Genomic DNA, 12,654 nt, shown 5'->3' with positions numbered 1-12,654 from the left:
TAATGTGCGCCATGGACTGGTTGTGTCTCTGGAAGAGTGCTCATTGTGACTGCAAGAGGGTTAACATCTACCCCTGGCTCCTGTTGATGCTAGGAATCTCGCCTGGGGGAAGCTGCCACAAGGCACTGGGGAAACTACTACTCCCACAAGCTCCTGCAGCACCTGCGCATAAAAACGCTCAATGTGCTGGCAAGCCTGGGCAAAGGGTGGGCCCGCCATGCCCGTTGGAGCCCGGAGGACGCTGAGCTGGGCCACCACCCTAATGATCACCTTGTGGGATGGGGGGGTGGGGGGAAGTTCTATGATCTTCACATGAAGGAGTGTTCCCTATAATGAGTAACACGAAGGCAACAAGTGAAGCTCGGGGAATAGTAATCACACTTGATGCATTTTTGATATGGGCTGCTAATGTCTTGTCGGAAGAAATAGAGCTCATCGAGCTTCGACTCTCCTTGGAAGAAAGTAGAGCATGTACAGCCCGAACCAATTACTGTTCGATACTGGCGCCGAACAGTGTAACATAACCCTCTCTGAGACAGCAGCCTGTGACGTTGCGCACCAGGCCAAAGGACCTGTAGACAAATAATAATAATAATAAAAATACTGTTTTTTCTATAGCGCGAACAGCTACCTCAACTAGGAGGTGTCCCGGCGCTGTGAGAGCAAAACAAATCAGTTCCCATTGAAGATCCCAACACTGAACCAGCTGCTAAGAGGAAAAGATGTGGGGAAAAAAGTAAAACCAAACTTATTAAAAAAATGTACATCGAAAAGGCTCCCAATAATAGGTGAAGGAGAATCAAGCATGTACCATCCACCTCCCACTAATCCATGTTCTGTCGTGATCGACAATGCGGGATGGAACTGACTTTAGAATAAGGTGTCCCTTCTTTCCCTAACTATGTAAGCACACTTTCATTCTCACAAACTCCCTTACACGTTTAATTTCAACCACCCATTTCCAGATTCTAGCTAGCACGCAAAATGTAGCTCTGTCTTGCACCAGACGTTAGGCCAAAGCAGAAAAACTTGACAGGTACAATTCCGGTTGCCACATTGCATACATTCAGCGAGTCTAAAAAAAATCCTGCCAAACAAATGCACGACAATTGAAAATTTACAATTTAAGGAAAACTCGTTCAGAATAAGTAATGTAGGGGCATACTACCAACAACTAGCGATAATTATCGCTATGTTGGTTTAGCGGCGATATTTTTATCGCCGAGCTGCGGCGATTTTTATCGCTTCGGAACCTTGCTATTATCAAGGTATATCTCCTAAGCGATAAAAATCGTCTGAAATGCATGAATATCGCTGAAAAGTCAGCGATATTCATGCATTACCGAGCTAATGCTCTTAGCCATGTTATCCACCTCCCATTGGATAACATGGCTAAGAACTGCTCAGGGGCAGGTGTTAGTTTTTGGAGATAAGCGCGAATATCTCCAAAAGTTGGTAATAGGAGATAGCGATGTTAGCGACTGTTTCCAGTTGCTAACATCTTGGCACGCCCACTTTGTATGTCATTAGTGATAAATATCACTGACATGCAAAGCGGGGCCCAAGATGGTGGCTATCTCCTACTAGCTGTCGCTAACTGGTGTTAGCGACAGCTAGGTAATAGGGAGATCATTTTATCTCCGCTTTCTTGGCTTTTAAAGCCAAAAAAGCGGAGATAAACCCCCTTGATAATATGCCCCGTAATTCCTTGTTACCATCCTAGAAAAATGTATTGGTTTGCAATTTTTATATTTCACAGTTCACCGGCAGCTCGGCAGGCTTTCTTCCACTGCTTCAATGGTGCTACTTTTAATGTTATCCTCCTTAGTCCTTGTAATTAAAGTGATCAGCAGTGGCATCCCAAAGGCTTTAACACAGCCACAATCCTCCGAGTTCCCAGTCTGCGCTCCCGGCTCGCCCCCCACCCCTACCAGACTTCTGCATCTAAGGCAAAGAAAAGAGAAAAAGGACGAGAGTTTCATTTCAAAAGGACAACAAAATCAAGCTTCTTCAATATTCAACTTTGGCCAGAGTTCTTTTGGTCGCCTTTGTGTATTAAGAAGGAAATAAAAATGGGTGCCCCTAGGAGGTCCCTTTTCTACTTGCTGCAAACATCAATGACAGACGTTATTAATTCGGTCAAAAATTATGCTACGGATTTGCAAAGATGATTAAGAACTTGCGATGCTGTCAATATGCTACCAGGATAACCACACTATCATGTATTCTATCACATTATGTACAAAGATTATAAATGAACAATGCATGCAGTACTAAGAAATTCTTCATTCTCCTATCAAAAGAGTGTAAAAAATATATTTTATTTCTCTTGAAAAATATGCAACATTTTTGTCTTTAAAGTCAATGTTAAGCATGCTTTTTGTCTGCTTCTCTTATACAAAATCAAGATTTTTTTGTTGTGCAAACCAAATGCGACAAGAATAATAAACAAAAAATGAATGGCGTTCCACTTACAAGTGACAGGATGTTAAAATTGTGATACCGATTATAGCTCACACTGAACATGGCTCAAAATTGTATGTGACCTTCCCGATTACATAGCACTGTTAGTAAAAAAATCTTACCTCTCAGCTCTTTCATTACTCTGGTATTAGTCATTCGAAAATAAAGAGAATTCCATGTTTGTCCAGAGGCGAAGATTACGCGCCCTAAATCCCAGTCACTCGATACTGACTAAAAACGAAAAATAATATTGCCAGTAGTTTAAAGGGCTGGCTAGGGAGTTTTCCCCCCAGTAAGCTTTGATTGCTTCTGTCTAAGTTAATAGGATTTGGGATGAAACATAAACTGTTTAGACAGCCTTTCCACGCAATTTCAAACTTTCTCCTATGTTTTTTTAAAAAAACGCCAGACGTGTTCATATAGGGCCACACCTGCTAATTTCTCCCGTAAAGCAGCGCCCACTGCCTTTCCCAACAAAGAGAAAGAAAACGGCCATTCTTGTGCGGAGACCAAAAAAAATAGTCACAATCTGTTTTTTTCCAAGTTATTTCCATCTGCTCGGATTATCAGCCTGATTCATGTAGCTAAATTGCACTCGCAAAGGGCCAGATTCTCAGAATCTGGCCCTTTGCGAGCGCAATTTTTGCATTTGGTATTCCTGATACCAAATGCAAAAATCGCTATTTAAGAATTCGCATATTTGCGTGGAATGGCATTTAAGGAATCTCTAATAGAGATTCCTTAAATGCTATTCATGACACACAACAAAATAGCGATTTTGGACTTTTGGGGCCGCTATTTACCGACAGGTCAGACCTGTCGGTAAATAGCAAAAACTCAGAAAAATGCTTTTAAAAGCATTTTTCAAAGTTGCATGTAGCACACACACATGTCCTTTGGACATGTGTGTGCGCAACACCTGTCCATAAGTGCATTTTAGGGGTGCTACAGGGCGTCCTTTGGACACCCCTGGCACCCTTAAAATCGCTATCTCAGTTGCGAGTAGCAAATTGCTACTCGCAAATCCCCATTCATTCCAATGGGCCTCTTGGCCCATAGGAATGAATGGGGAGTATTTGCGAGTAGCAAATTGCTACTCGCAAATAAAGAACATGTAGGAATCGCTATTTAAGTTGCAATTCCTACATGAATGCCGTTTTGCGTGTCCTCAATAGCGAATCGCTATGATTCGCTATTAGGGACACGCAAAACGGCCCGTACATGAATCAGGCTGTATATCTTTGATCAGTGCTTTAAATGGGAAAAATAAGTGCAGGTACTCATTAAAATGCGTAAGAGGTGTAGTGAGTGGGCGTTGCTAGGGGCGGGGCTCAAGGCAGGACATGATGATACTTAACGACTTCTATAATAGTTGCAGCACACACCAAAACACATGATAAATGTGTTTATATAAACAAAGCAGGTTAACTCATTACACAAAATGAAAGAGAAATGCAATATTATGTTAACATTTTCTTTTTTTTTGCAATAGTTGCACCTTCTTAATGCCATACTGTTAAGTTGCTGTTGTTTAGCACAATACTATATATTTTTGAGCAAGTGAGTAGTAAGAAACTGAAAATATCCCCACTTCGAACCAAAGCTCTTATGGCACCAAGCAAATCATCATGACCCTCCCCAGAAGATATCTCTTGTCTCTTCCATCGATCTATCCATTCATCCTTTCATCCAACCATTTACCTGCTGATGTTCACCATTTACCATTTACATTCTGTTGTCTATTCAGTTTTTCATCCATCATTCAGTTGATTTTCACCTTTCCGTCTGTCCACCCTTCATATCCAAACCTATCCATCCCTCCTTAAACCTGTCCATTAATCTTTTCATTCATCCATCTCTCTAATCATCTTTTCACTCACACATCAATCCTTTCGCTCATCTATCCATCAACCCTTTCACTCCTTAATACCATCCGCCCTTTCATTTCATCCATCCTTTCACTCAATCCCTCCCTTCACTCATCCATCATCCACCCTTTCATCCATCCTCTCTACCTTTCATTCATCCATCCAATATTTACCTTATCCACCCACCATCAGCCCTTATATCCAATCATCCACCCTCTTTCACCCATCCATTCACTCATCCATCCATTCATCTGCACATCCACCCTGGCTCACTCATTCACCCATCCACTCACTCACTCACCAACCCCCCCTACTACGTTATTTATGAACCTTTGTCCCCGAGCAGACATGTACACACAAAGACCCACCCATTTTCTTTCAAATACCTCCTGAGAGTTCCTTGATTCTTTCTCTCTCACTTTTTCTTTAAAAAAACAGGCTTACAAATGCAGGCAAACAGACAAACATGAGCAGACACACAAAAGATTTCGGTATGTTAAAAGCCATGTTATACTCTTCAGTATGGCTTTTTTAATTGCCACTGCCAAGGGATTGCCAGGATTTCTGTGTTTACGCACATGCAGAGTGTGAATGTGTTGAAAGCACAGAGCCAGAATGGACCCCAGAGCTGCCAAGGTTTCAGATTGCTATGTGTGACATTTTCATATTTTCATTGTGTAGGAGAGTAGGGTCTGCTATCCTATGGTCACCCCAAATTTGTGCTTTTTGCTTCACTGGTTTATGACTTAATGTGGCTGTGGGCCTGCTAATCAGACCCACAGCCTGCTGTTCTCTCTCTAAATTACTGCCAATGCACTTTAGGTGCATTACGAATTGGAACTGGTTCACCTTATTAGCCCCTGTAGTAGTTTACCCTAGGTACCCAGGGCATAGGTGTTTCCAAGGCCTACCAGGGGCTGCAGCATGTATTGTGTCACCCCTGGCCTGGCCTCCATATTTGACACAACTGTCTGATCACTCAGCTGGGGTAAGTTGGTGTAACCACCTCTTGCTTAGGTACAGTATGCCTGTGCCTAACCCTAAACTGGACACATATGTTCCTATCAGCCACTCCTATGGAAGGCCTTATCAATTCTGGAGGCAGAGTGCTTGGAAATATGTGAGATGGTGCTCTAGCATGAGCTGAGCCTGTCTGCAGCTGTTGGGAACCACTCCCTAAGCTGTTCCAGGATATTGCCATACCATATACTCTTAAGTGCATTATAATCCTCGTGGTTAAATGCTATATTTGGTTTGGCTTTATCAAAACATGTCGAGTAAGGTGTCATACGAATTGGAATACTATCCCCTCGACAGTTCTGTCGACGGGGATAGCATTCCACCCTTCTAGAGGGACACGACATGTGTGTAGCCTTAACCCCGGTTAAAGTTAACCAGAGCCTCAGCATCACAAAATGGATGCTGCCACCACAGACACGAGTCTGGCCTCCTGCTGCTGACCGAAACTCGGCAGATGGTGGCCTGAACAAAGGGTTTCCTGCCTTGGGAGGTGCGAGCACCACCCCAGACAGGGTTTTGTGTATTGGGTAGGACAGGGCTGAATAGAATCAGACATGCCCGGGGCACACAAGGTGTCCCCGTGCATAGGCCAGTCCAAACCGGTCCTGGGACTTTCCAGACCCAGGCTTGGCGCGGAACTGGACAAAGGAAAGGGGGTGTAACCGCCCCCTTCCTGGTTCCTCCCAGAGGAGGGACCTAGTAGGTGATCCACCCCTCAGATTGGGAATAAGAGTGGGAGCAGTGCCATTGCACAGCAGATCATCCTGAATCAACTTGAAACTAAGAAGATGACTGGACTTCGACATTCTGCTGCTCAGAAGACTGAAGAGAATCTACCTTGTGGCCTGGGAGTGGCCACCCTGTGAACACAGGTACCTACCAACCAGCAACTCGACGTCTGCTTTGCCGCCGCCTCCCGCCGGAGCCCGAGCCCAGAGCCCGACAAGAACCAGACTCCCAGACCTCTCAGAGCCCGATCCACAGTCCCTGCAAAGAAGGGACCCGTGGAGGCACCGAGTGACGTGGGACCGGACCTCTTGGAAGACACTCGAAAAGCTGACTGCGCAGCTTCTGAGGTATCCTCGACGTTGTGCTTTGGGGACTGAGAACCCCCACCATCGAGCAGCCCTTGCATCAAAGAAGAGCCCTCCAGCATCTCCACGATCTGCGTGGGGCCCATTTGCATTGTGCCACTCGACGCGCCATCCCGGCCACTAGCCACGTGGTCAGCGGCCATCTTGGCGACGAAACCAACAAACTACACAGCTGGTCTGGTTGCTCCAGACTCACCCAAGCTCCTGTGAAAAGGAGCCCTCGCTCTGACCTTGCTGGTCCGAGTGTTAAGCATCTTTTGATTCCTGCGTGGCTTGCATTAGCCAAGGCCTGTTTGCTCCGATCAGGTCGCCGACACCGCCAACAGCGAGAAGCCTGTGTGGGACAGCTCGTGACTGACTCCTGAACGTCCTCGACCCCGGGTGTCTACGTAGCTGCAGAGAGAAGCCACCCAACAACGCCTGTTTGCACCCGACATCGCCTGGTTCCAATCTGGTTCCACGGTAGTCACTGGCTAGTGACTTTGAACATTGTCCCCTCTGCTTTCAGGTCTTCACATCTTCAGATCCACCCTTGGATCCACCGGAACTCTTCACGTCGAGCCGCCTGCAGCATCTTCAGCTCCAAGCACCATCGACCAGCGTGACGAAACCCGACACTACTTCGACCCTGTGAACCCACTTCCTGTGGGTGAGGTAACTCAGCTCCGCCGGTGCTCCTGCACTGGTACACATCTCAAGGGCCTGTGTCTTAAGTTTCAGCATTCTAGGTCACTCGGAAGGTTCCTAACTCTTTAACTTTGTACTTTTTACGCACCATAGACTTTACATTGGAAAGTGCGTGCACTTTGAACACTGCACCCGAGTCCTGCAGGCCTTTCCCGACTTAGTCACTGCTAGTCTCGAATAGCTCCAGCGATTCCCAAGGCCCTAGGCCTGTTCTCTTTCCCATTGGTATCTCTTATACCATTTCTTAGTATATGGTTTAGGTGGCCCCTAGGGCTCATCCATATTGTGCAACTTTTGTGTATTTTAAACTGTCTTGTGATTTAACGCTTGTGCTTCTGTGCTCATAAAGAGTCCAGGGGATTTTATAGTTAATAAATCAATATATATTTTCAATATATATCTGTGTGGTGTCCCTTTCATTTGGTATTCAAGGGGGTTGTGTATGGTATTACCCCTGGCTTCACATGCCTTTCAGAGTTTAGCCTAAGACTGCTTTGTCCACGTTACCACTAGGATAACTGGTCTACAAGGTTGAATTACAACCATCATCATAAGGGTTGCTTGGCATGGTACAAAGTGATCACTAAGAATTAGTGAGCATTATATACCAGGCCAACTTCTCACATTGGTGAGCGTCGGATTGGGATCTGAGCTTGCTGTTGTTTTACCATTACAATCTTTGAGATTATCATTTGAAATATCATACATGTACCTGCTAGGTACATATAAAACAAGACTAGTATACTTAAGTTCTACTGAACTTAGTTGTTGTAGAGCAAAGGGAGTAGTACACCCTAGCTACAACTACTAGATAGGTTTAGTAGGTAAACACCAGTGTAGGTAGATTGCAACACATCCACCCACACTAGAGCAATGTCTGGAACAGAGGGTTCCACTGGGAACATCCCTGTTGAGAGTAACCCTCCAAGGGCACCATCCAAATTTGCTATTTTTTCCTTTAAGGAACTAAGACAGCTTTGTGTCTTAAGGGGTCTGAAGGCAGGGCCTTCCCCTACTACAGACCACCTAAGAGAGCTCTTAGACCAGTCTGAGACTCTAAAGCCCTCTAAGGCAAACCCCACAGGGGATGCTGAAGGAGGCCATCCTTCAGAGGATGACACTGTAGACACCCCTGGTCCTATCATCCTGGTAGATGAGGAAGCCCCCATCACTGGAGCTCCTCAGGTAGATGAGGAGGAAGAGGAAGAGGAAGAGGCAGAAGAGGAAGAGGGGGGAAGCAGTGAGTCAGATGATGACAGGAATAGTCAGGTGCTGGTCAGTAGACTGAACCAGGCTAACTTAAGTCTACTTGGGAATGAATCAGGTAACAACCCATTCAGACCCCCAGGTGGACTTTACCAGAAGCCTAGGAGGAGAAGGACTCACTCAGGTGACTCTGACAAATCCCATGCTTCTATAGGCTCTCATGGTCACTCCAGAAGGGAGATGACTAGCCCTCAGAGAAGGGAACATGAGGCCAAAATGAGAGAGGCTGAGCTTAGGATCCAGAAGCGAGAACTAGAGGTTGCCCTGGTCCAAGAGAGACTTGCTAGAGCAAGACAGCCTAGAGAGAGTGGGGTAATAGAACCCACTGGTGGCAGCAATATCCACAAGGATAAAGACAGGTCTTTTGATAACAGAAACCTGAGTAAGATTGTGCCCCCCTACAAAGCTGGGGATTATAATTTAATTTAATTTAATTTGCGTGTTTATATAGCGCTAGAATCACTCCTGGGGGAGTATCTCCGCGCTTCGACCGCTGCGAAACCCTTCCTGGCTTCCCTGAGAGATGGTCCCTTAATGGGTATCTCCAGGGTGAGACCAGGCATCCCCGGCGGTCTGGTGGGGCCGTTAGTGAAGATGAGGCAAGCTAATGCCCAGAGTTGCCGAGTGTGATCGCTGATCAGAGTGGGCACCGAGGCGAGAGAATTATCGAGTCCGCTGACCCTGGTCCAGAAACCTGCCGCGCCGGGAATCGAACCCTGGTCCCGGGCCGTCCTCTGCTCTCGGGTCTGCCGCCTCTAACCAGTGAGCCACACTACCTCACCATAAATGGATTACTGCAATGGAGAGAGCCTGCAGAGTACAGCAGATCCCTCAGGAGCAGTGGGCAGCAATCTTGTGGCTCTCCTTTGAAGGTAGAGGCCGAGACAGACTCCTCACAGTTAGTGATGGGGATTCTAGAAACTACCTGGTCCTGAAGAGTGCTCTGATTGATGGGTTAGGCTTAACCACTGAACAGTACAGGTTAATGTTCAGAGATACCCAGAAGACACAGACTCAGGACTGGTCTGAATTTGTTGAGTGTGCCACTAAGGCTCTGGAGGGATGGTTGCTGGGAAGCAAGGTTACAGACTATGAAGGATTGTATAATTTGCTGATGAGAGAACACATTTTAAATAATTGTCAGAACCAGCAGTTGCATCAACATTTGGTTGACTCAGATTTGACCTCTCCCCAAGAATTGGGAAAGAGGGCAGATAAATGGGTAAGAACCAGAGTTAAGCAAAAGAACCAGAACCAGGGTGGTGACCAGAAGAAAACAGACCAGAAGGGTGGGGAGCAGAAAGCTAAAGACCAGAAGTCTTCAACAGGGCCCCAAAATGATACAGAGGGTGGGTCCCAAACTTCCAAGAAGAAGAAGAAAGAAGGTCAGAAGAAACCCTGGTGTAAAACTTGTAAAAACACCTCTCACTGGACAAGTGAGTGTAAAAAGGGTGGAGCCCCCAGCACTGCAGCCCCTAAGGCAACTGCACCCACTAGTACAGCTAGCAGTGCTGGTCAACAAACCAAGGGGGTAGTGGGTATCACCTTGGGAACTGAAGGAGATTCTGACCTAGTCAGAACCCTTACACAGGCTGTTCTGATTTGTGATGGGGACATAGATTTGACCCCTGACATAAGTCCCAGTAACCTGGGCAAATACAGACAGACGCCTTTGATTAATAACAAAGTGGCTCAAGCTTACAGGGACACATGCGCCAGTGTCACTATGGTGACACCTAACTTTGTGGACCCTGGACAATACATGCCAGGTGATAATTACCTGGTGACCAATGCCAGCAATGTCACTACTACACATAGTGTGGAACTTGTTAACTTTTCCTGGGCAGGGGTAACTGGCCTAAAAAGAGTTGTGGTTAGTGCTGATCTCCCAGTAGAATGTTTGTTGGGCAATGACCTGGAGAACTCTCTATGGTCAGAAGTTGAGTACAGGACTCATGCAGAGATGTTAGGGATATCATCACATGTCCTTGCTGTGACCAGGTCACAGGCCAAAAAGTGCCTCTCTGAACCTCAGGTCTTGGATCCTGGAACAATGGACCAAGTACCTTCCAAGAAGAAGAACAGGAGGGTTAAGGCTGTGCCTTCCCAACTGCCTGCAAGTGAGGATCAGGCTTCACAGGAAGCTGGTCTTGAGACCCCTGAAGGAACTGTCTCTGAAGAACTTGAACCTGATCAGGTTGAGTTTCTGGGGACAGGGGGACCTTCTAGGGCAGACTTGGGGCAGGCTCAGTTAACCTGTCCTTCTCTTGCACCCCTCAGACAGCAGGCTGCTGCTGAGGCTGCTGGGAATGCTCAAGGTGCCCATAAAGTTTATTGGGATGAAGGACTCCTTTACACAGAGGGTAGAGACCCCAAGCCTGGTGCAACCAGGAGGTTGGTTATACCTCTGCAATTTAGGGGTTTCCTTCTCACCTTAGCCCATGATATTCCTTTAGCAGGACACTTAGGCCAGAACAAGACCTGGGACAGGCTTGTCCCTCACTTTCACTGGCCTCACATGTCTGAAGACACCAAGGAGTTTTGTCGCTCCTGTGAACCCTGCCAAGCCAGTGGTAAAGCAGGTGGAACAACAAAGGCCCCCCTAATACCACTACCTGTGGTGAGGGTTCCCTTTGAAAGAGTGGGGATTGATATTGTAGGTCCAATGGATCCCCCTACAGCATCTGGGCACAGATTCATACTGGTGGTAGTGGATCATAACACAACATTTATCCTGAGCTAACACAAAATTCACTTTGCAACCAACGGACAAATCACAAATCGCTGTTTGTTTTCTTCTCTTCTTTCTTTTATTTCATGCGTTGATTGTTCATAAAACCTCCTAGCCGACACGTGTTTCGTCTGATTTGGTGTTAATCCACAGACTTCTTCAAGGCTAGAACAATGTAATTTTACAGTTTTAAAACCTTTACAAATATGTGTTTATTTCCAAAACCCCTATTTTTCAAGAACTCAGATCCTAAAGAGTCCCATTATAGAGTGTTGCAAGTTGTCAACATCAAGGAGCCAGTGCAATATCACCGAGAAACAAAACAAGGTGCTCTGAAAAGAATTTTAGTGAATAGTAACCGCCAACATGACAAAGTGTATAAAAGTTGCAATAGAGAAGAATCCCACCACCGTGAGCTTTATCCTGTGTGCAGTTCACATCAACATACTGTTGAGATTTCAGTATTTATAAAGTGTAAACTAGTTGCTATGGCTAGAGAGAGATAGCCCCACATCAACATATCGTGCTCAACCAGAATTATGAGCCAGTCATGAGTACCTTGATTAAGTAAATTCGACCTCTAGTCTCTTGTTCAACACCCCTGCCACAACGTCATTGGGGTTCAGTTATCTTCTTAGCTATCAATAAAAGACCACAATTTAGAACTTAAATATCGTCTATCTGTATACACGTCAAAAACCAACCTTAGTCTCATTATATTTAGTACTCACTCTATTTTCCACGTTGTTTTGGCCCAGATAACTGAACCCCAATGACGTTGTGGCAGGGGTGTTGAACAAGAGACTAGAGGTCGAATTTACTTAATCAAGGTACTCATGACTGGCTCATAATTCTGGTTGAGCACGATATGTTGATGTGGGGCTATCTCTCTCTAGCCATAGCAACTAGTTTACACTTTATAAATACTGAAATCTCAACAGTGTGTTGATGTGAACTGCACACAGGATAAAGCTCACGGTGGTGGGATTCTTCTCTATTGCAACTTTTATACACTTTGTCATGTTGGCGGTTACTATTCACTAAAATTCTTTTCAGAGCACCTTGTTTTGTTTCTCGGTGATATTGCACTGGCTCCTTGATGTTGACAACTTGCAACACTCTATAATGGGACTCTTTAGGATCTGAGTTCTTGAAAAATAGGGGTTTTGGAAATAAACACATATTTGTAAAGGTTTTAAAACTGTAAAATTACATTGTTCTAGCCTTGAAGAAGTCTGTGGATTAACACCAAATCAGACGAAACACGTGTCGGCTAGGAGGTTTTATGAACAATCAACGCATGAAATAAAAGAAAGAAGAGAAGAAAACAAACAGCGATTTGTGATTTGTCCGTTGGTTGCAAAGTGAATTTTGTGTTAGCTCAGGATAAATGTTGTGTTGTGTATCAGGGCATTGACTGGTTCATGCCTGTTGTGTTTAGATTGGTGGTCTAAACCTTGTCCTTGGAGCTTTTATATTTGTTCTCATCCTTACTATGATCACTGTTACCCAGCGCAACTATAAC

The sequence above is a fragment of the Lissotriton vulgaris genome, chromosome 7, assembly GCF_964263255.1.
Source record: "Lissotriton vulgaris chromosome 7, aLisVul1.2, whole genome shotgun sequence".
Classification (NCBI taxonomy): domain Eukaryota; kingdom Metazoa; phylum Chordata; class Amphibia; order Caudata; family Salamandridae; genus Lissotriton; species Lissotriton vulgaris.
Note: the sequence above shows the minus strand (reverse complement) of the source record.